This window comes from Corvus brachyrhynchos, unplaced genomic scaffold, assembly GCF_000691975.1.
Source record: "Corvus brachyrhynchos isolate BGI_N302 unplaced genomic scaffold, ASM69197v1 scaffold6, whole genome shotgun sequence".
NCBI lineage: Eukaryota > Metazoa > Chordata > Aves > Passeriformes > Corvidae > Corvus > Corvus brachyrhynchos.
The window spans coordinates 3441812-3467590 of NW_008238632.1; the positions used below are offsets into that span (position 1 = coordinate 3441812).

The 25779-nt window shown below is 37.0% G+C and overlaps 1 long non-coding RNA gene across 2 annotated transcripts in view; it reads left to right on the forward strand.

Annotated features, from left to right (window-relative positions):
• Positions 1 to 359: 359 nt before the first annotated feature.
• The window catches only part of LOC108447402, a 62971-nt gene continuing 37551 nt past the window's right edge, over positions 360 to 25779 (forward strand). The window contains exons 1-4 of one of the 2 annotated variants that reach the window (XR_001862947.1): positions 360 to 452; positions 4318 to 5349; positions 5461 to 8307; positions 17571 to 17738. This is a non-coding gene — a long non-coding RNA (uncharacterized LOC108447402). Of the gene's footprint in view, positions 453 to 4317; positions 8308 to 17570; positions 17739 to 20530; positions 23504 to 25779 lie in introns of those variants that run through there. The other variant, XR_001862948.1, reaches the window with a different exon arrangement.

Here is a 25779-nt window from a genome sequence, read left to right on the forward strand (position 1 = left end):
ATGTGGGCACAGTCACCCTGCTGTGCCCAGAGCAGATTTCCAAGGGAAAGGGGAAGAGAGGAGGAGAGGAGAGGAGAGGAGTGGAGAGGAGAGGAGAGGAGAGGAGAGGAGAAGAGAAAGGAAGGAAGGAAGGAAGTCAGTCCTCTGGCACAGCAGAGATGAACAGTCTCATCTGAGGATCCTTTTCCAACAAAGCAGGTGATGATGGCTAAGGAAGCCGGGTACCTGAGGACCTGTGCAACAGTCCTTTACCACTCTTACAAAAATATCTAAGCCACTTCTTGTCAGGGACTTTGTTCTTCCTCACAACTGCTCAGCCAAAGAGCTAATTTTCCAAAAAAATATTCTTTCCTCTAGTTACCAGGAAGTCTTGACTTCAAGAGGCAGCAAAGCTCTATGACAGTCCTACTGATGAAGACCTCTAATGTCTGGTGGAGTGGAATATCTTCCAGGTATTGTTGTTCCTTACTTTCTGATGCTTTCAGTTTCAAAGTTGCCTTTTTTCCCCATCAGATCCCATTGCATATTTTCCTTGTCCCAGAGATTATAGAATGAGGTCCACTGTAGCAACATGTCTCTCTTGCATGCACACAAATGCAATTTCCTTAACTTGTGTAGAATTATATTTGACATTAGTCAAAGTGCCAAAATATACACATCTTGGGCATTTACTTAAAACTATGTTTTTCAAACACTGCCTCAGACCTCTACAGAGAGCTTCAGAACAATTTCTTCCTTTGAAACAGAGTCAGCGTTGGATGTGATTAGAAGGACTTATTCTTTTATTCTACATGACGATTATTTAAAATACCATATAAAGGAGGAAAAAAAAAGAAAAAAGAAAACTGGAGTACTAATTGTTTAGACCGAGAAAAATTTTAGTATTATCAAGTTTTTATGATATTTGATAAGTAAGAATAACTTCTTCATTGGCTGATGCCTTTTCTTTTCAGTATATATGTTTTATTAAAGATACCTAGTATAGCTGGATATTACAATGTCAATAAATCAGTCCCTCACTGAGAAACACAGCTCAGAGACAAATTTTTATTGTCCCAAATAAGAGTGACAGAGCATTCTGAAATGTGAAGACAGCTTATAAGCATTTGGCATAAAATCCAGTTACACAAAGCCTCTTTTCCCCAAAAAATGAGGTGCTGGAACCCTTCAAATTCGCAGTTCTATTTTTGGATGACTCAGAGCAGGGATTTGAATTAATGTATCCTGCCCAGAAGAACACCTGAAAAAGCAGGCCATGAAGTCATTTTTATGCTATCCTCTTGTTCCATGAATATTTAAATAGTCTGTGCAGAATATCATGGCTCTGACAGAAAAGACTGAGGGAGAGCTACATCTACCAAAATATTTGAGACTGCTTTATGTGCTGTGAATGGTCAGATCCTTACATCAAGAAAGGTCTTGACCCTGTGCATTTCATAACTTTATATTAATCCCCTGAGAACTGGGTTATTAGACAAAAATGAAAAATTAGGATACATTTTCTGTGTCTAAAATGTTGCTTCTTTTGTCTTTTATTTCAAATATGCCAAAATAAAATATTCTGTTTCAGACTGAACAAAATATTTTGCATGAGCCCCAAGTGATTAGGTTTTCTTTTCAACAAAAAGGAAAAAGAATTATACAAACCAGAACGAATAAATGACCCAAAATGAAATATTTATATTTCAATCCAGCTTTCAGATAAAAGCATACATTTCTTGAATGGTTCTAATACTTAGGTCTGATTTGAAGACCTGCTGAATATCTCCTCTTTAATTGACTTTAACCCAGGTGCCTTGCTAAAAGCTGAAACACACTGCAGCTCTGAGAGTCACCTCTGGAACATTAACAAGCTGGGGACGCAAATGTCAGCAAGTTTAAGTAAACAAAGAGTTATGCTGATTTACGATAAAAGAAGCTCAGCATAGTGCTTGTTGCCAGGCTCAAGAAAGTATTCCAAGGTTTTGTCATCTCTTGGTTTAATTTTATACACTAAATGAGGAAGGTTAATAATTCCCAAGTGAATCCATGGCTGGTATCCCTATAGTAAAAGTGAAAAAGGCACTGTGGCTTTTGCATTTCTGAGTAATTACTCAATATTAATTCCACAGGTATCTGAGACAGGTGCTTTGCACAGAAAAAATGTGCCATAGCTGTGACAGAGGAATTTGAATGTTAAATACATCTGTAAGATTAACTATACCTTCAGTTATACCTAAGTAAAAGTTTGATCCTACTGCTTTTATCCTATAATTGCACAGAAAGAGAAAATAAATTACTGTGAGCATGTCAATGAAGTTTATTACATATTTCTATATCTGCTTAGGGGGACAAAATTATCTACCCACGCGTAACCTACTGGACACCCTAAATTCACAACAATGTATAGATGGCACTGAAGAATCTGTTTAAAATTAGTAATTAATTGTGGGTAAATTAATGTAGCGGGAAAATTAATAACACTGACACAGGAGGAGTTGCAAAGGTGATAAGGGAGCAGGCATAACTGCTGGGCATGATTTTAAAGTTTAGGCTGTATAAAGTAGATCTTTTACGTTTTAGGCAGGCTTATATACTTTACTGATAAAACATGCGTGTCTCTCTGTGTGACACTTTGGTTACCCACTGTAACAAAGGAAGAGTTACCTACTTAAGAGGAGATAAGTACCTAAGAGATATCTATCTATCTATTTAAATATGAAGAAGGGACTGAAGAGATGATAATGCTTAGGATCTAGTCCTGAATGTACTAGTCTCTTTATCTAGTGAAAATTTACTCATCTGTGGAGAGCACTGGGAGGAGCAGATACTGCAGAGAAAGATTTTGGGATTCAGGAGCACAAGAGAATTGATGCTAATGAAGATGACAGCTTGAATGTCTGGCTGCTGCATAAAAGCAAAGCACAACTGCTTAAATGTTCCAGGTTAAAGCCTTGTCTTATAAACTCTGTTGGACAAATATGAGACAGACTCTGCATGTGATGTGATGTTAGCATCTCCAGAAAAAAAAGTCTGAATAATTGAATCTAAAAGATCAGAAGAGAACTACTTTAAAGCACTCATGACTTTGCGGATGACTTTGAAATGCAATCTGTTAGGACATAAAGTTGCATAAATACTTCTAATCAAATAGAGCTTGTGTATCTCTTCCTTGATTTTTCTTAATTAACAAAGGAAAATTGAATGAGGATTTTAATAAACCCCAGACTGTCTCAGCTCTTTCCTTTATCCTAAAAAGGCAATCAAGATAGATGGAGAAGGTGAAGATACCCTCATTTCCTTTGCTTTCCCAATAATATTTCCTTCATTGTACCTTATTTTGTTCCAAATGTTTGCATATGGATAATTTTTCTGGTGTCCTGTGTTAGAGTTTTGATTCTTTCTACCCTGCTACGTCTCTTATTACTATTCTTTCTAATTTTTCCCTTTCATTTTACATTTTCCACTCCAAAGATATTTGTTGGCATTCCTGAATACAAGAGCTATTTGGTTGCTACCTGCAGTTTGCCATAGTGGTACCAGATAAGTTTGTCAGAATCTCTCTCCTGAAGCATAACATTACAGATGAGAGGCATTACCTGAGGCATTACTGGTCCTCAGACTCACTTGCTGGGAAACAAGCAAAGAAAACATGGCCTAATCCTGAGACTGTCATGTGACATTTTGGGTGGAGAGGCCACTGGGAAGACTACATTGCTCCCTTTTGTTGCTTCTCAGTTAGGAGCAAAATACTTCCTGTCAGATCTCCCCTGATGTTCTCATTACATGGCCAAGGCAATGATGAAAATGATGTGCAGCTATTCTAGAAAAACAAAAGATGATATTCTTGATTACTAAATAGTAGATCTACTTTGAAAAAAAACCCCAAGCTAATCTTAAAATAAACCCCACAATCTTGGATACTGCTTCTGTGGGTGATCATATGAATCTCCTATAAGCTATGTTCCCTCATCTTTTTCAAGGGTAGGTAAGCCTTAGTGGGTTAATTTAAATTCTATTTTGTTGTCTGTAATGAATATCTTTTTCCTTATCTCTTATGCCTTCTGTTGCCTACATATGCACAACTGAAGCATCATTTGACCTGGGGAGTCTTCTAACTGTCCATCTGCTTTTATTAAAGCTGCACCCTCTTGGGGTTCTCTTTCTTCTGGACCAAGGTGCAAATGGAATATCTCCTGGTTTCCCTCATATTTCTCATCACACCCCTTATTGCCATCTGTCTCTCTTCCTCTCTCTCCCTCTTATTTTAGGATCTTAATTTTAGTTTTTCATCCAAGAATGATTGTCATAATTCTTCCTTTCTCCCTTCACTTCTAGCAGCTGGATTGCCAATTCGAAGGAAGGAAGGAAGGAAGGAAGGAAGGAAGGAAAGAAGGAAATCAATCTCTGGAATTTACGTTCCTGTGACTGTTTTCACTTATCACATTTTTTTTTCTAGATCCATATTACTTAATATCACCATATTTTCAAGACTCTAGAAGAAGGAATCAATACCCTATTCTTTAGGAGTATTCATTTTACAGATATGTTTGAATATCCTGGAAAATCTGTATTTCTGTGTACTTCTCAAGGCTAACTCTAAAACTGTAGAACTTGAAAATGTCTTTTAAAAATTGGAAATAATTTTGTGATCTAGGTTCACAGTCCAGATACATCTTGATTATACATAAGAATGATAGGTCAAGTTATAGAGCACCCTAATATGTTTTTTTCCTTTTCCACTCCACGTGTAATGTCTTCTGCAGCCCAAGTTTACTCATCTTACAGAGAGTTACAGCATTCTCTGCTGGGGATTTTTGAGAACATTTAGGCATAACCAGAGAAACCACATTCAATTTATTCATAGCAAAGATGACACTGTTACTGCTTTGTGCACTTTTTCTAGAATTCCTATCCTTATTTTCAGTTTTGGAGATCTATGAAAAATGGTTGTTTTAGTCCAGTGGTTCTTTTGCATTCCCACTAGCCTTACCCCTTCTCTTTCAGGGTCTCTAAAATAACCTGCTTTTTAACAATAAAATCACTGCACTGGTTTGTAGGACATGAGTTTTCAGCTGCCAACCAGGCATAACACTACTTTTGAGTATGTTGCTATTGCAGTACTGTTTATTTTGGATTTATGGCTGTTTCTTCACTGAAAACTTGAAAAGGTCAGCTTTGTCTCAGTAAGAAAAAGGGAAACTTTTGAAATTTGTCTGGAAAAAATTTTTCTTGCCCATTTCTATTTTTACATAAAATTTCTTCCACTCTTAAGGTTTTGGAGTCAACTAATCTGAGATCAAAAACTTAAATGGCCCATTGACACAGCTGCCTCTTCTTCTAAACCTACCAGATGTGAACCTGAAACCAGTAAGTGAAAACTCAAATTAAGCTCTAGATCCTAAATTAATATTAAGAAGCAAAAAATCCTATTGACAAATCTGCATTATCCACTTTTCACCTTGACTTTCTCTTCCTCAGAGGTCAGGTGATTAATCACAATCAATCCAGGAGCCCACCAGAACAAATGGAAAACCCCCACATCTTCATTATAGTGGCTGAAAAAATTATACTTGAACAGCCAAAAGAAGAAATGTGAATGCAAAAGTGCATACACGGCAAATCATTCGGTATGACAACATATGTGTAACAAAATCATTTATGTTTTTGTGTAGATTACAAAGGTACAGAAAGAAATAAATTATTTTCTGTAGGATGTGTATATGTAACACCACAAGTAAAATTCAAAGAAGCACTTAACAAGGACATTTCTCTTTAGGTTGAGAACTTATTTTACAGAAGTTCAGCAGTGACATTTTAAAAACAATTCAGAAATATTTATGTGGGAACCTGTGCTTCACCTTAATCCAGGTATAATTATGATTGTAACATTTTGTCATCATCTGAATATCTGAATAAGGGGAAAGCATATTGGCTACTTGGAACATTTCCTCTAATCTTTTGCCCTTGGAAGTCCCTGACTCCTCTAATTTCTGCTTAGGCTAACTAAAGCTAATATATCAAAGATACTTATATTGGTGACTCATAGAGTAAACTGCTGCTCATATTCATTACTTATTCTATCTCTAATAGCTATCTTTTGTTATAGTAAGTGCTATACCCAGGCATATGGAGACTGCTGACCAAGAAAAACAAATATAGTCATCCATACAAAATGTGTGTCTGGACTGCTGAGGTATGAATTCACTACAGAATTAACTTACCCATAATTTCAGAGAAGAAAATCATCCCTTTCACTTGGGGGTGAGGAAGGGAGGATCAGATGGAAATTAGCAGTAGAAAAGTGGAACCTGTCTAGGTTCTGCATAAGAACTTCATATTTGTTCTAAAAGCACATGGAGAAGAGTGAACACCTTCACTCACTGTTCTTTACTGGTAAAACTTGCCTTGAACAGTTTCAGCCCCTTGAGTCAAGTGAGGAATCCCATTGCAAGAAAGACTTACCCTCAGTGGAGGAGGATCATGTCAGGGAACATTTAAACAAACTGAGCACACGTGAGGAGTGTGCTCATCCATAGGAGCTAATGGGATGCAATCATGAGACCTGAGGAAGTTGGTCACTGTCATTGCAAGATTATACTCAATTATCTTTAAAAGGTCTGCAGACTGGTCAGCATCAGCTGAGACTAGCACAGTTGGCCAGAGCATAGTGCTGGTAACACCAAGGTTGTGGATTCAATCCCTATATGGGCCATTCACTTCGGAGTTGGACTTGATCTTTGTTGGTCCCTTCCAACTCAGAACATTTTGTGATTCTGTGATCTTAGTCCCTGGGAAGGTGAGAGAGGAAATCTTCCTGGAAGCCATTCCCAAACATATAAAAGTCAAAAAGGAAATTGGGATTAGTCTGCATGAATTTATTAAGTTATGTGCTTAACCAATCCAACAGCTTCCTATGGTATATTGACCAGCTCTGTAGGCAAGGGCTGACAAGTAGCTGGCATTGTTTATCTTGATTTCATCAAGCCTTTCAGAATTGTCTCCCATAATATTCTTACAAACAAAATGACAAAGTACAGAAAGTCTAGAAAAGCTAGACAAAGTCTAGAAAAATAGACAGAGATGGACTGAATCGGACAAGAAAAACAGAGCCAGATACCAAAGTACGTAAGACAGCAAACCAGGCCTTGAAACAAAGAAGCTATTACTAAACTGTCAGGCTCAAGGCTTTCAGTCAGCAAAACAAAGTCCAGTTGGAGACCAGTCAATATAGCCCAGGGGGTAGTGCAGAAATTCTGTCTGAATGGACACTGTGCTGATCAAGAGACACCAATGTACCCTTGCATCAAAGGTCAACAGCCTCTGGCTTCATTAAGAGAAATCTTTCCAGTAGGATGAAGGAAATGATCATTCCCCTCCACTTAGCCCTGGTGAGATATATCTGTAGTGCTAGGCCCAGTTTTGAGCTCCCCAGAGACATAAAGAAAGACACGGTGCGAGTCTTGAAAAGGGTCACAAAAATTTAGATACCGGAGCTTCTCTCACAAAGCAAAACAGAAAGATGGCTCTGTTCAACCTGAAGTTTAAAACACTCAGGGGGATTGTGTCAATGTGTAAAAATACCAGACCAGAGGAGGTAAAGACGACAGAGCAAGATTCTTAGTGGTGTCCAGTGCCAAGACAAGGGGCAATAGGCTCAAATGGAAGTAAAGTTACTTCCCTTTAAACATTAGAAAAAATATATTCTGTAAATCAAATTAGAATGTGTTTACTGAAAGCAAGGTCATATACAGGTCTCTCAGAGAGGTTTTAAAGCCTGCATCCTTAGAAATATTAAAACCTCAACTAAACATGGTCTTGATGAACATTTGAGAAGAGGATTGGACTAGATAATCTCCAGAGATTCCTTCCTGTCACAGCTATTCTGTGATACAGCAATAATATCAATTTTAAACAGGACCCTGACTCTTGTTAAGTCTTGTATGGGCACATATATAAGGCTTTGATCCCAGCTAGAAAAACAATTAAAATCTGTATTTTATTCAGTCTTAATCTAAAAAGGATATTTTCTCAGGAGATTTTTAGAATACAGCACAAATAGTTAGTAATATCTGGGAACAGATTAGCAAAATCGTGCAGGAATTCCTTAAAAAAAATTGCAGCAGATAGTGGCCTAGGGTGTTTTTTCTGCTTCCTAACTTGGTGTTAGACACTGCCTTAGAACTTTATCACATGTTAAGAGACCTTTATCTTCTGTCTTCTTTAAGCCAACAATACCAGCTTTCAGAACTGTTGAAGCTAAGACGATCTTAATTTTCTACAGTGTCCTTCACCACCTCCCAGATTTCAGTAAGCTCTACTTAACAAGTAAGTTCCACAGCATAGAAAGGTTTTTACCTCTCATTTATGTGCCAAGATTATTTCTCCCTGCCTTTTTTTCTGCTTTGCCTGTATGATTATATTTCCTTTATATATAAAGCATAATATATAATCCAGTCTGTTTCCCCTTTCCTTTCCTTTCCTTCACACACACAGACTCTTCCTTCCTTTTTTGTGTGTTTGAAAACCAAAAGTAATGTATTCATCCGAACAGCTGGGTAACTTTCATGCTACATGCAAATCAGTTTAAAAAGTAACAAACCTCGGGAAAATGTGGCAAAAACGTACAATAGCTCAAATTGTAATTCCGATACAAATCTCTCACTGTTCAGAAAATTGTGTTCATTGTGTTTTATTTTTAGAAAATTCATTACAAGAACTTAAAAAGGAGATGTATTCTTCTGCATTGTGGCATATTCAGGAATTCCATTTTTATCTTGTAACTCTATTCATTTGGGAACATGCAGTGAAACAGCAGGACAAGGCTCATTTCAGAAACAGGGCAAAGTAGGACAGTGTCCTACCAATGACAAAGAAAAAAATAAAAAATAAATAAACTTAAAGAGGCATGCTTCCAGTTTTCTATTGATTTATGTTCTTGTTTCTATAATACTGTAAAAGATATAATTTTGAAATGAACCCTGGCTAGCAAAATAAAACTGAACATACAGATGCTGCATTTGAATGTGGAAACTTTGTTTCTCATGTGGAAATACACATGGAATATGGACTTTCTCCTTGCTGGAAAACAAACGATAGGGAATAAATATTACATATACAGCAGTTTGGAATGATGGATTAAAATTTTTTCTCATTACAGCATTGAAACTATTGCAATTTCCCTGAATTAATTCTGGTGTAATTTGAATATGGATTACAATCATGACAGGTCAAAAAACTGAAGCTAATCTGCCAGCGAGTCATTGTTACTGAGTAAAGATTTTACTGGGCCCAAGAAACAATTAATTACTCTCAAAAATATTTGTATTTTCTAAAAAAATCCAGACACTAAGGAATTCTAATCTTTCCATTTATTTGTTTCAAAAAAGACATGTTTGCCTCCTCCTCTGTTCTCAGAAAGTAGCATAAGAATTCTGAATGGGAAATCAAGATAATCTGGCCTAAGAGTTCACAGTCCAAACATATACCCAGGAATGTAAATTACTTGGTGAAGTTTTTCTAGTTACTAACCCTTGCAAGTGTGACACTGCTCATAAGTGTAGCTCTTTTCTTCTAGCCAGACTTTAAAAAATCAGCACCTATTTTGGTCATTTCTGTAGCAGTCAGTTAATAGTGGTAACTAGAATAAGGAATTGAACACCTTCAGAACTTTTGAAACATGGATAGTACTTGTTTAAATAAATGTGTGTCTTAATGTTTGATAAAGAAATGCATTTATCAATGTCATTAGGTTCTGCAGGGAGAGATTCGGCAGGCGTATAGAAATGAAGCAACCAGGTTCTTCCATCTAATTTAACTTGTTAAAGTGATCAGCTGTCGCTTGTTCTGGACTATAACCTTTCAAAAATCTGAAACCTTACCTGGTGATCTAAATAAGGGGGCAGAGAAGAACTGGGAAATTGGTAGAAACCTATTTATTAAAATTAAAATAATTTTTCCAAAAAGTAAGTTAATCATTATCACTTTTGCTGACTGCTGTGTTTTATCCAATACAACTAGTGTAATAAATATTCACTGTGCTGACTTCATCTGTGAGCTTTGCATCACAATGGTAGAGCATTTGGGTTACAAAATTTAACAACTGGACTACTTTTTTTTTTATCAGAAGTCACAGAAGCTTCTGATTTATGTTATCTTTCTGCAAAAGTTTTTACTCAGTTTTGTTTTTATTAGTAGGCTAAATTTAATGATATTTAGTTTTAATAGATAGTTTAGATGTATTTTCAAGAATTATACCTGTGGTGGTCACATTTTGTTGTTTTATGGTTTTACAATCACATTTCCTGTAACCTCCGTGTGTCTGAAATGCTTTTGATTACATGGTACCACTCATTTCTCTGTAAGACTGCAATCTGACTTTCCCAGATGCCAAATACAGGTACAAGCTCTGACTCCATCAGTCTTATTCTCAAGCAGGTAGACTTAACATTGACCTCATCAGCACTGATATCAACACATCACATCTGCAGGCTCACACATCCCATGTATTTAGGAAGTTGTCTTGACTTAACACTGCTGATCACCCACTAAAGATTTTTTTTGTTAGAGTTCAGGTTCCAAAATGAGACTTGTCATAGATCCACATCCTCTGCGGAGTAGACAGAGTTCCATAACAGGAGCACAAATTCAGGCAAGCACAAATAGCAGTGGGCTTTTTTAAACAAAATTCAAGACTGAGACAGAAGCTTCAATTTTCATGACTTGCATTGCAGTTTAGGGATAGCACAAATTATAAAAGGCCTGGTTTATGGAAATCCTATTAACCACCTTACTATCATATATATTTTGGTAGCTGTGTTTGTTTTTCTTGTGATTCCTGAGGTGGACATTTGGCTGGAATCACTCCATCCATGTTCAGCATTACACAAAACCAAATTAAGGACCGACGTACCCCCAGCTTTCTCCCTCTTTCACCTTCTTCAGGAGACAATGAAAAGACATGGCATTTCTAGACAGTAATTCAAGTCTACAGAGGTATTATTTTATTACCTAAAATTAGGCTGGGAAGGATCAGACCTTGTTGACTAAGTTGCAAGAGAGGTGGTCCTTTAAAAATAAGTTGCTGGTGAGTGACTAACTGCATGCTTATACATTATATAATAACAACTCTGTAATTAGACTGAAGTAGAAACATGATGCAGTTCAGCAAAACATTTTGGGTTGGCAAATAATAATATTTTGGCAAGAATCTGCTTAAAGTCAATGTAATTAAGTCCACTGTAATTATTGCAGTGGTGTTGCCCAAGTTCATGCCTAAGGACTTTTAAAGTAGTAGTATATGTTCAGTCATAGGGAAATTCATCTCACTGTTGAAAAATAAATACTCAAAGTTTAAGATATTCACCCTTCAGAGAAGTTCAGAGAGGACAAGGCGTATCACCATTCATATATATATTTGCATGGGACCAATTGCTCTTTGAAAAATTCAAGTTTCTCCCCAAGAAAGGCAAAAATTGCTAAAAAGATCCTCGGACAACTATCTTAGTTGCAGACTACCAACTTCAGATGCCTATAGAAAGTGAAATGAATTCAACAATAGCTGTTTGAACCCTAAGAGCTTATAACCTCAGGGGGAATTTAAAAGCATTTAGAAGTAAGATTTGGGCTCCTGATTCCCACAAGTTTATAGCTTCTATTCATCACTGTAGTTTGTGAATACATTCTAGTGGTCATAAAATGAATCACATTGGTCATGTGCTGAATGATCTTTCCCAGATCCCGAATTTTTATTTTTAAGTATTATTAAAATTTCACCTTTTGCATTGGTGCAGTATATCTCAGGAGTAATGATGTTTATCATTAAGTAGATTTTTTTTACTTAATTAAAATTTGATGCATTAATGTTGGTGGTCTTTTTTTTTTTTAAGGAGACTAGGAAGACATAAAATTGTGGGATATAATTAATAATGTATTAATTACTTTATGAAGACCAGTGCTACACTCAAAATACAGGTCTTAGTCTGTTTAGATTTTTACCAGTGAGTTGCATAGGAAATGAAGACAATCAGAGAATCAGAGAATGGCTTGGTTTGGAGGGGATGTTAAAGATCATCTAGTTCCAAACCCCCTGACATGGGCAGGGACACTTTCCATTGAGGTTGCTCAAAATCCCACCCAACCTGGTCTTGAACAGTTCTAGGAAGGGGTATCCAGAACTTCTCTAGCAACCTGTTCCAGTGCCTTACTACCCTCACAGTAATCCAGTGAAACAATACCAGAAGGAATATTTTCAAATTATATTGTTCTTTTTATTTTAATTTGTTTTCCTCCAAGCCACCATGAAAAATTCAAAAGAATACATTAGGTTTATATTTCATGTTTCTGTACTTGCACTTCAAAGATATATTTTACAGAACAGATATTTAATTCATTTATTAAAACTAACTCTGCCACCTGCCCTTCACTATGAAGCAGATTGTAGTTAATTTATTGTTGAGGTGGATTTTGTTTGTATGTATTTTTAAGTGGCTGTCATATTTTTATATATCTAAATCATTCACAGTCCCGCCTAGTGAGAAGAGAGGAAGAAAAGTGTAGCCAAATTCCCACTGCAAACTGCTGAGAAGGAGGTGTATTGGATTTGGATGGCAGGGTTTTGTCAGTGAGGGACTACAGTAGTGGCTTCTGTGAGAAGTTTCCCCTGTGTCCAATGAAAGCATTGACATCTGGCTTCAAGACAGAACTGCCACTGGCAAAGGATGAGTCCAGCAGTAATGGTTTTAAGAAGGGGAAAAAGCTGCTGCAGAACAGCAGAGAGGAGTGAGAATTTGTGAGAGGAACAGACCTGCAGACACCAAGGTCAGTGAAGGAGGTGAAGGAGCTGGTCCAGGCACAGAACAGAGATTCCCCTGAAGCCTGTGGTGCAGACCATGGCTGTCTTCTTGCAGCTCGTGAAAGCCCATGGTGGATCAGATATCCACCTGCAGCCAGCGAGGGACCCTCCCATAGAGCAGGTACATGTCCAAAGGTGGCCATGAAAGGTTAGAAGTCTTTGCTGGAGCAGGCTCCTGGCAGGACACATGGCTTCATGGAGAGAGGAACCCACTGGAGCAGGTTTTCTGGCAGGACTTGTGACCCTGCAGAGGACCCACAATGGAGCTGTGTGTTCCTGAGGGACTGCATTCCCTGGAAGAGACCCACTCTGGGGAGGTTTATGAAGACCTGCAACCTGTGTGAAGGATTCATGTTGGAAATTCATGAAAGACTATCTCCTGTGGAAGGGACCTCACACTGGAACAGGGGAAGAATGTGAGGAGTCCTCCCATTGAGGAGGAAGAAGTGACAGATACAAGATGTGGTGAACCGACCACAACACCCATTCTCCATCTCGCTGTGCCACTGGGGGGGATGAGGGAGAGAAAATCAGAAATAAAGGTAAGACTGGGAAGAAGGGAGGCACAAATGGAAGGTGTTTTAAGATTTGATTTTATTTCTCTTTATCCTACTCTGACTTGCTTGGTGAAAAATTAAACTAATTTCCCCAAGTCAAGTCTGTCTTGCCCATGATTGGTGAGCGATCTCTCCCTGTCCTTATCATGACCCACAAGCCTTTCATTACGTTTTCTCTTCTCTGACCAGCTGAGGAGGGGAGTGACAGAGTGGCTTTGGTGAGCACCTGGTGTCCAGCTGAGAGACCCTATTGCTGAAGAAGAGACTGCTGTTGGTTGAGATGAGGTTTGAGGGTCTGTATGATGGGAAGAGTCTGGAGGCCATGATAGGAAAGTCCTCTTTATGATGAAAAAACCATCAAGACTGCCATTTACTTGGGGTTAAAATCACTCCTTGGGAATATCTGTTCCTGAGCAAGAAAGTCTTCTGGCTCAACTTGTGTTTTTTTGACTGCATTTGTTTATCAAAGGAATTTATTCAACAAGAGTCATCGTATCTTGTGACCTTTCAGACTGATGCTTAGTTTGTTTCCCATTTTGAACATAAAATACAACAGATGCATGCAATAATCTGCTTTATAGAAACAAAACTAACAAAAACTCTCCTGGATTTTCTGGTTCCAGACTAATCTGGGGATTTGGAAACAAATAATAAAAAAAAAAAATTGGGTTTTTCCAGCAAAATGAATACCCATAAAAGATAGGAAAAAAAATCAAACCACCCCTAAACAACAGAATGTTGACCACGTATCAGAAGCTCCACTGAGAGCTGAAAATGAAGTGGCTTGTCAATAAATATTAGCAATATACTGATGGGAGTGATAATGAATTAATGTAGTAATTAATATGGAATTTGATTTACCAGATAGAGGCACATACAAATGAATGCGCAAGATAAGTAAAATGATAAATTGATTTTAATCAATATTCAGGAGTTTCATAAAGATTCAGGAAGCTGCTAGAGTTTTTGGCTGTCTGCTGGGTTCTGGCATGTTAATAAACAAACATAGGATCTTTCTGTTTCAAATATGAAGAGAAGAAATTCACATGAATATGGGCATTGAATCCCACTGATTCTTTTGACACTACAGCATTTAGAGTTAAGCCAACCTCCCTGCTGCTTTGCAATGCAAACTGAATGGGAAAATTAAGGGTAAATTACCACCAGCATGCATGATATTGTAGACAGTCTCAAAATCTGCTCCTGGATGCAAGATCAAAGCATTTTACTTTCAGCAGATGTAACAGGAGGCCATTATAAGCACTTGCCTAATGAACCGTGTCCAGCTCCATGAACCATATCCAATTGTGTGAGTTTTGAAAATACTGTGCAGAACACTCTACCACAAAGATATGCTGAAGATGGGATTTTTCTCCCAGTAATATTACTTTTTATCTCTGGAATCCTCACCAAAACTTGAATTACTCCAACAAACTGTGTAAAGAGTACCAGATCTGAGTGCGGGGATGCACTGTGACACATCCACTGCTACACTTGTGGAGGTCACTCTCTGAAACGCTGCTTTCTGGTTTCCTACTCCTCCCCAGAGAATGGCACCTTCAGTTTATCAAAATTACAGTGAGGATGTGGGAGCCACTGTCTCATCCCTAACTCGCTTTTTGCTGAAGATTTTTCTAGTAATGCTATGGAATGGCCTCTGTTTCTACAGTAGGCAGTTGTTAGAACTTCCCTTCTCTACACAGCTGATAAAATAGTTTCGAAACATGAAGCTGTGCTTTCACGAGAAGCCTTTACACAGGAAACATGTGCAAGAATATGGCATGGACTGTGCCGCTCTCTGAGTCTGTTTTAGACATTTTTGGGTTTTTACCTCAGTGTCGGGGGGGAGCTCTTAATCAGTTTTCCTTCCCTAAGAAATATGATCAAAGTTCAGAGTTAATTTCTCCAAGCAGTTGAATGGGCAAGACCAGTCGTTCTGAAAGGGGCCCACATTTGCTCTCCTTGTACCAGTTTCAGGTCACTGCACAGTGACAGGCTCACATCTGCATGAGAATGCGGCCTTGGCGGCTTGCCCTAGCCCATCAGGGCTACCTTGCCCTGGCATCATCTCAGCTTTGCAACCAAGACATTCTTCTGGACTGGAAAATCTCTCCCTCCTGCTGAGTAGAAACTACACAACAGCCCATGAATATCATTTTACCAGTCAAGATCCCCCTGCAGATGTCATCCTGTACTACTGTGCTCTCCAAAGGTTTGCAATCCCTGAGAAGTGCATCTGTCTGCCCGTAGCAACTGCTTGAGAATTGCCAGTTTGGATAGAAGTCAACCTGCAAATGGGTCTCTGTTATAACACTTCACATTTAGCCACTTCTGTGCCATAGACAAGAGAAGGTGCTCAGAAGATGCTGACTGTTGAATGCCGCTGTGCAATCCGTCATCTGCTCCTCTTTGATGGTAAAACTTTGGGTTTAGTCAAGTAATTGTTCATTTCTGCAATGAGGTTGGAGGCCCTACAAGTGCAGCCTCTTGAATTCTTGGCATACTTGAGCATAAAGAATCAGACAATTTCACCACAGTTTGATTTCAAGATAATGCTGCCATTGTTTAGAGATTTGTCATGTCATGGGTTTCATTTGAATAAAATTGAGCATTATTTCTCTATTTAATTGCAGTTTGATGTTAGTTTCACACTAAGCCTCTGATTTCTAGTTCAGACATACACCATTGTTTCATCCTGCAAAAGGAAAGCAGAAAAACATGAAGCCTATGAATCCTACAGGACTGCGGAAGAAAAAACTTTATGAAATTTAAAGACAGATAAATGTTTCTGGTGGGGTGGGGTTTTTTGTCTGTTTGCCTCCTTAAAACAATTACCAAAATTTTGAGAAATTGAAGTAAATTATACAGAATAAGCATATTTTAAAAATATTTGGGTGGGGTGTGAAGGATTAGAAAGATAATAAGGAGAGGAGATGGAAAAACTGATGAAGCTGTTTAAAATCTTGGGTTCTTTGAGAATTGCTCTTTTATGTCACACAAATCTGTAATGCTAGATTATATATATATATATGTACACATGTATTTGTGCATGACTATGTGTATATCTCGATGATCCTTCTGGGTCCCTTCCAGCTCAAGATATTCTGTGATTCTGTGGTATGTATAGATATGTAGATCTATGTCAGTGTAGAATATTTAGTATGCTTTGTTTTCTTTTATCATCAAATATGGATGCTTAACATGAATGTATAATGCATTGTTATGATCCATGTTCATATGCATATAATGCATAATTCTTTCCTTGACAGTTTTCCTGATGAATTAAACTGGTTTTTTCCTTAAAAAAAAAAAAACAAAACCAAAACCAGAAATGAACAAACAACTGGAAGGAGGCATTTGATTTTATTTTAAATCTTATTTAATTCAGTTTTAAAAGAATGACAAATGCTCAGATATCAAATGACCTCAAATAAAACTATATGGGAAATTTATTATTGATCAAGAATCACTTGCAGAAATAATAGGCTTTCATTTTGTAAAGTAATAAAATTCATCCCTCTTGCAAGATGAAGATTGAGCAGAACATAAAGGGTGAAATTGACATGAAAATTCTTTTGTCCAGTCTGACCTTTCTGTAGAAAAAAATTTTATGATCCCTTTGTAGTAAGTGCTTTCTTTTCCATATTTGCATTCAGAATTGGGAACATAGAATTGACTTTTTGCTAATTCTCAGGACACAATTTTTAAAAATGAAATGCTTAATTATTTGCATGGGAAAGATGGTTTTAGAGAATGTACAAAGTGATGAATATTTAGCAAATCATAGCTTTATAATGTCTTGGGTGCCATCCAGATATTTTTTAATGTTAACATCTTAAATTAAACAGTGCTCTATTAAATTTAAGTTAAGTCTGTGCCAGAACTTTTGACTTGAATGTCCTTCACATTTGGAGCTTCAGGAGGCTGAATTTAATTTTCGTACTCAAATGTGATATGACACAGTGAATCTGTCTGTGCAGAACTCTTTATTTCTGTTTGATACTGTAGATGCTCCATGAGTCTCTATGTTAAGACTGTAAAATGTATTTTGTATCTGGGACGTGTCTCTCTCTGTCGTCTTTTTACCTCCTTTTTTTGGAATGTTTTCCATGCCGCAGTTTCAAAGGAGGGTGATCCAAGGTGACACCATGGGTTGTTAAATATGATGATCCTCTTTTCAGGTGGAAGCTCCTTTGGACAAAATGTTGACTTCTGTTCAGGACAAAGCAGTTTGTCAAGTCACAGCTCCAGGGAGTTGGTAACTAAGCAACAGATCAACTGTTGGAAAACTTTGATCTCCTAATGATGCTCATTTGGGAACCTTCTGACAGGGAATTCTCTGAGGGCTGGTGAGTTATAAGGAAGAATCTAGCATCAGAAATCTCAAAATAAAATCTGGCAGGAGAGACAAGGGGAAGGGAGGCTTTCTGAGGGTGTTTGGGATTGTTTTTTTATTTCGTTCTTTTGGTTATATGTGTTTTTGTTTGTTTGATTGATGTTTTTATTCGATTGGTTTTGGGTTTATTTTATATTAAAGGTAACCTTTTCAGTTGTAAGACCAGATAATGAAGAAACAAACTAGTTGGACACATTGTAGATGGACTCCATTTTTCAAAAGAAATCCATGTGTAGGATCATGAATCCCTTGGGAAACCTGACCTATGCCCTATTATTATAATTCTTGAAGACTTGGTATGGAATTATATAGTAAATATGTATACATATATTCTATAGTTTGAGAGATGAAGATAAATCCTTGTATTTTTTTATTTGTATCCTTGTATTTGTTTTACTGTCATGAATGTCCAAACTAAAATTTTATTATCTATTTCATTTATTATATATTTTGTAGACATTATTAGATTTTTTTTTCTTAAATATAACTCACGCTGTTCATTGCTTGACAGCAAGCAGTGAACAAAGCCGTTGCGTAAGACTTAAAATTATCTCAGACTTTTATAGAATTTTTTCCTAGGGATGACACATACTTAAAAAAAGAATGAGAAATAAAACCAAAAAACCCACAAAACCACAAAACACAAAAAACTTGAAAGAGGAAAATATAGTAGATGGGAATGGATTGACCTAGTAAAAAAAATATATTTTCAAGACACAGCTTTAAAAGAATCTGAAGTATTTCAAGTTTCCATATAGAACAGAGAGATGAAAACTCTGAGTGTTGAAAATTCCAAGTGATAATATTTGTCCTCAAATTTTTTTTGTTGTTATTCTTTGGAAATGTTAGCGACCTAATGGACATATTGACTCTGGAAGAATTCCTTCTTACCTCTATCCTTGGACTTCCACAGCTGTACTATATTAATCATGTAAATTGAAGATATGTGGATCATTTCAATATGTTATGAAGAATATGAAAGCTAGAGAGAGAAATTTTGGAAATACAGGACTAAAGGACACTTTATGGCTGCAACACTACTTCCTTTATATTACCTAAATAGTCTTGAATCAGGAGAGTTCCTAGTCAGGTTCACTGAAGACTTTAGAAAACATGTTTAAAAATACATGGAAGGGATACATATTGTGGAAAATTAGAGATATGCCTCTATGTAAGGTAATTCAAATAGCCAATCTTTAAAACAGTAAGTTATATAGCATGACCTCTAGCTTACACAGGAAGGATTGTGTTACCACATATGAAATAGCTTATGAGACTGCTAGTACATTTCTAAATATAGACTAATCTTACTAAATTTGTCAATGAATAATTTGCTACAGGGATCTTATTAGAAGCCAATGTTTATAGATATAAAAGCCTGAAAAGTCCATTAAAGAAATGGATCTCATTTTTAGTACAATATGAGGTGGAGAACTTTACTGAATAAATTTTTGATTTGAGAATGGAATACTTTTATCAAGTTGTGCAGTCTTGATTTAAAATGATAGAGACTTCGTCACAACTTTTGATAGGTTATACTGGGATTTAATTATCTTCTAGGTGGAAAAATACAATTCTTTCCACTCAGTCTGATTTTGTGCAGTATGAAAATCTGATCTTATTGTGCCCTTTTATTTCACATGTGAACTCTCTCTTACCTTAGTGACTCTTTCGAAGTAAATCTTTTCGGAGAGGGCAAATAGAATAGAGTGATTTAAAAAAATGTTATGCTTTAAGTCACATTTTGAGTTCTATATTTTTGTCAAGTTTTGTTGGCTTTTATGTCATATTTGCTCTGAATTTATTCATAGTTTCTGCTTTTTGTTCTAGTTTCTCTCTTCTGAAATGAATTTTCAAGCCCACAGCAGCCAATTGAATGTTTCTAATAATAGTCTCACTAATTTCATTTACAGAAGTAAATGAAAGAATTTCACTATCTAACTATGGAAGGTTGCATTTGCTTTGTTGCAAAACCTTTGGTTTGAAAGTATCTTGTCTATAGGCAATGAATATCCTTTAAAGTAGGATTTCCTTTTCTGCTTCAGATATATACCCATGGCTGCAAAAGAGTCTATTGTTCACAAAGCCTAAGGAATTCAGTTTGACCTATCAAAATGATCCAAATTCATCATTACTTATCACTCTTTTCTCCTGTCATATATGTTGAGTAACAATACAGCCTATTATTCATCACTAGAGAGTAATGTGCAATTTGACAAGAGAAGGATAGCTGAAAAGTCACTTTCAGGAAGTGGTATTTCCAAAACCTTTGCACTGATCTCTTGGAATTAAATATCTTTGCTGGATGATCAGATGAGCAGGTAATCAGAAAGGGTAGATTAAATAGAGAAAGATGGATTGTATTTCTTCTTAAATGTGTACAATGCAAGAAGGTCATATGGGATTGTTCTCTTTGCTCCTGAAGGAACAGAGGAATCATGTAGGAAGCAAAGAACACAGTGAGCCTAGGCTCTCTTGCATTATGTATTAATAAATGTCTCTGGGAAAAACAGAATAATCGTCAGTGAACAAAGGCTGCTCGTCTCTGTATGACTGAGTTCCTTTAGGAAATGTTTCTGTGTCTCAGCTCAGCCTCAGACAGCTCTAGCTGGTGCAGTGTAACCTTGTTAATTTATTAGGTTTTCTGTTCAGAATTGGCTAAACTGTAAAATACGGTAAAACATTGTAATCTCAGCTGTGGCATTCTGCTCTTATATTGATGAAACAATGTGTGTTGAAAAATAGGAGAGGATCCTATTCCAGAAAATATAAGGGAGCAAGAAAGAAGGAGATGAGAAGTATCCAAGATGTGTTATTCTACAATCTCAAGACCTCAGCCTGAAAATCCTTCCTCAATCTGTTTTGACTCTTAAATTCTACAAGCTGTATGTGAAAGAAGAGTGTTCATGGAAGAAAAGGGCCAAAAATGTGGTCTTCCACAAGGAAAATAGTTGTAAAAGATTCCTTTCTCTGTGGCTTTTAAAGATGGAATCTCTTTGTTCATATAAATTCCAAACAGATATGTTAGTTCTTGTTGATGTTACTGCTGTGAGATGCTTACCTCTGAAATGCCCCCACTAACCCGGGGAGGTCACCAGCAGGAGACAGATTTAGGTGACTGAATAGTAATAAAGCCACATCTGAACCCCAACTTGCTGCAGAGGGTTTCAGCTTCATGTCTCTGATGTATAAATACCATCAGTGTTGGCTCAATGGCTCATTCAACACCAGGCCACTAGTGGGATCAGAAGAGGCAGAGGACACAGGACAAAAAGTAGTCCTGCAAAGACACATTAATCCTCTCAGCAAGGCAGCCCAATGCATCCATGGCTTTCCAGCTGTGACACAAGAGGACTGTCCAAGTGCCTGTTGTACAGCTGTTTCACTCTTTCATTGTGAGTAACATAACTAAAATTTATATGGATGTCTAGCAAAATGCCCTGTGGGATTTTTAATGGTTTGTTTCCCAATAGTTCTCCAGCCGTGACAGTGACTAACAGAATCTTGCAGGGGTCCAGAATATGCTTGAAATACCTTTTACTTTTGCCTTAGAAAAGACACTACATTTCTTTATGAATTCAGAGTTCACAACTGAACCATATTCTCAGCTAAATTTTGGTTACAGAAGATGCCCTTGCTTTCATGTTGAATTTGGACTAGATACTGCTTACATCCTCAGTGGCACCCTGCTTTTTCATTGTTTTCTTTGTTTATTTTACTCTTACATTTGCTTGTTTTGCTGAAGAACTGCTCTGAATTTCTGTTTTATACCATAATTCTTCCTTATTTTATTGCTAACCCCAGCACTACACATACAGTAATACTGCATGATGAATAATGACAAATTTAGCCTCTTCAGAAAGATTTCTGTTAATGCTTTTGTTTCATAGAAGTATTTTTGGAATGTGGCTGAATTTTGCTCTGTAGTAATCATGCACCTATGTGACAATTTACTATTTGTAATCAGGACGTGGGTTGCTTGTGAGAGCCTGGCTTAGTTATGTGTTATTGCTTCTATCCTGCATTTGGCTGTACACACAAAACCTGGTGTACAACTGCTTGTATGTACGTGTATAGAGCCAAATTTCTGTACTGGCAAAATTCCATGGTTGCACCACCAGAGAATTAGGCCCTTTACATTAAATTTCTGCGACTCTTTGAAAAGACTTTAACATTTACTCTCCAGTAACATTTATGCCAGATCAGCAGGAGTGGAAAGAGATACAAACAGAGCCAAAAACATTTGTCTAAAAATTTGGTTAAGTAGTCATGGACAATTGCTTGAAATAATAACCCTGAGTACTATTTGTCATCATTGATCATTAGTAGTTTTATTATTAGATTTGTTACTGTTTCGTGTGTCCAGGATTTATTATGTAGTGAAGCCTCTTAACTTTTATTGAAACACTAATGTGTAAAATGGTGTTTAAACCTGTACTTTTCACTTTTTCTGGCATTCTCTTAAAGATAATGACTGGCTGTGGATATGTACTTGAGTTCAACAATAACTACTAAAGCTTTCAGCTGTAATGATTTTCTTTTAATAATAACACATACCATTTTACTTTTTTTTTTTTTCCATATTCAGCAGTCCTTTTAAATACTAATTACTGCATAAAAAAACAATCTTACCAGATGGATCAATCATTGTCCCCACCTTTCAGGCAAGAATAGATAGGAATCTTCAGGCTAAGCTTTTAATTTTGGCTGCCTCATATAGAGGATTGTTTCATAAAACCTGGGTGACATTATGGGGTGCAAACCATTTGTTTATCCCCTAATGGAATCCCTGCATACATACAATGTCCTCTGTGTTCTGTGACTCTGAAGTGATGAATGCGAGTCAGTTCAAAAAGATTATTTGAGACACTTTCCCTAAGGATCAGAGAAAGACAACAAAACTTAGATATTTATAATTCTCACTTCTGGGCTGAGTTTTTGGCTTTAATATACCTGCCCCATAATGCTGTCTGTTTTATGTAATGATTATTCTGTTGAGTATACAAAAAATTATATAATGCATGTACATATCAAAGGAATTTCAAGCATTGTATTGCATGGCATTTCCAAATTACACATGACATGGCAGGAGGTTATTCTGCTTGTCCATTACATTGCTCTGCTTAAAGCACACATCTTCTTATAAATTAAGTGACTATTTATACTCAACTATTTTGACAATGGCGAATGACATAGGTGATAATATGTACGGAAAAGAATAAAAAATTGGCTAAGATTTAAGAAGAGACTAGGGGTTTCAGACATGTAGTTAGAGGAGCTTGGTTCTCACTGTATGAAAGCCTAGCATTTCCTAAAAATCTCCAGAAGTTTCTTTAACAGAATGCCCAGAATAAAACCAGTTCTCTTAAACACAACTGCTAGTAATTTTAGAAATATATGGCATTGAGCTACACTATTTATTTACTTTACCTACCTGCCTGACTGGGATATACAGATACCATCCCATCCACTATAGTTTGTCTAGCTACTCTGACACAGCCACAGTAAGGACCTGTCAATATGAAGGACTGGAAAATACATATTTAATATGCTGTAACTGTGCAAGACTTTATATTATTTGAATTGCTTGATATGGAATGCTGTTCTTAAGGCAAGCTACTCACATTTTCTGAGGTCTCCTCTCATTTCTGTAGAAAATAAGTCCACCCTGGTGATGCCATGATGATTTTTTGCTTTTTCTTTTATACCCCTGTTATATCTTTTTACAACTTCTGTATTCTTAGTGCTTTTTGCCTACATTCTTGGACTTGTTTGTTCAGCTAAGAGACCAAACATTTTAGAAGCTTTGTAGGTAGGGATCATTGCGTCCCAGACCCCAAGGTCCTCTCCAGAACACATTCTGTAAACTAAGATAGAACCATCCAGGGGAAGGCTCCTTGGGGAGGGGGGGGCTCACTCGAGCCTCTCATTGGGGAATCTTTGATAGATATGCTAACTAGGCAGACGTATAATGTTATGCTCAATCTATTGTGTGTGTGAGTTGCAGTGTGCATTTCGGTGCGTTCCACCTGGATGTGTGCACCTAAGGATCTTTAAAATAAATGCCAGGTAAAATCCCTTTTCCCATTCTAACTGTGTTTGACTCTTGATTTTAAGACCAGGAAAAGGCATCACTGGAACTCAGGGTAGGGAATGAAGGGTCTGGCGCTAGTTGGGTATCTCTGAGGTAACCTGAGCAGCTGGAAGCACTGACTTGCATTCATGCAAGCAGGAGTCCCAGCTGCAGTACTTTTAGGCCAGGTATTAGAATGATTTATGTTAATATTCTTGGTAAAAATGTGCAGATGATTTGGTAAATTCTGATATAAGAAATGAGTGCCTATTGCAAATGTAGAGTATCTATATTTTTTTCATATAAAATTTGGGGTTTTCAGTTTTCATTAACCAAATTGTAAGTTTCAACAGCATTCTTTGTTTATTGCTTAATAGAATTAATTTTTATTATTGAACATTTATTAGTATAAATAATAGTTATTAATAATATCAATTATTTTTTCACTGTGGTAGCAATAATCTCATAATCGGTATTCACCCCAGGGACTGTAACTGCATACAGAGTTGTATTATGGCAGAAATGCAAGAATAGGGAAATTGGCTAACATCATACATGTTTATCTCAAGAGAAGTGCACGGACAGCTGATCTTCACCAACACTAGACCTGGAAGCAGCAGGAGCAAGTTAATGTGGTCATATGTGCACTCATTAGACTCATGTGCCAAAAAGTCAGGTCTATCTTGCCTTGTGGACTAAGTATCCTGTCATGGCTGTCCCATGCCATGTGCACTCTTCCTGATTCTGCCCTGAATCTGTGGAAGGGAACAGTGCAACTCTGCTCTTGCAGTACAACTTCAGGACAATGGTCCATTTCACGGCACTGACATACCCCCAAAAAATTATGTCTCCGTGAAGTTATGGTTGTAACCTTTCCTTGCTTCCTATTACAAGCTTCCGGAGGAATTTTGTCTGAAGTTCTCTCGGTAAAATGATGATCAGAACAATTATCACTAAGGCAGCCAACAAACAAGCACAAAATATGAAGACTACAGGAAAACTATCCTTATAAGCACTGAAAGGGAAGGTGAATGACTGGAATCAGCTGTCTTGGAATGGCAGATAAATAGGGGTTACCACACCTTTTGAACTGTCAGAGTGCTTGCTTCTTTGATGACTTTGAATTGAGAAATCAGCAGAAAAATCCTGACCGTGACTCTGCTGATACAAGTGTATCAATATTTTATACCTAACTGTCCTCTATTTTCTCTGTTCTAAAATCTAACATATCCTCCTAATGCTTAAATGGGAATTGAACCATGCTCAAAGATGTGCAACAGAGAAAAGCTGTATTTTCAGCAATAACTACTTATTTACGTGTGAAGCCTCTCCATTTTTTGCTAACACTCGCAAATAACCCAGTTACCTACACAACTCGTAGGTATGCTCAAAACCTAGCAGGTCTTTCTGCCTTTAAAACATTCCATCCCCCCTGCATTCCTCAGCACACAGTAGCAATTTTTGGTGTCATTTACGTTATATTATGGGAAAACTTGCAGTATAAATAAAAAATATTCCCCCAAACTGAATACAGTCTTACACATAAAGTTTTTGTTGATTGGTTAGATAGTTGGTGGTTTGTTTGTTAGGTTTCTTTTGTAGTTAAGGTAAAAACTATTCATGTCTCTAGCTCAGAATGCTATTTGGTAACATCATTACATATTTATGCTAAGAGAAGTCTTGTCCTTTTGGTCAGCCTTTTCCCTCAAACTCAGAGTTCAGTATTGGTAGCAAAAATACTCGCCAGTTCCTATAAGTGTTGTCTTTGAAGTGGCTAGTTACTTGTTTTGAGATATTTTATATGTTCGGAGACAAGATATCATTTGTCGTCTCACAGCCAATATGCTCTTTTAGTGGGACAGCAATAGATAGAACAAAAATTTGACCCAGATTGTCCTCAAGGCACTCACTAATCTTGTAT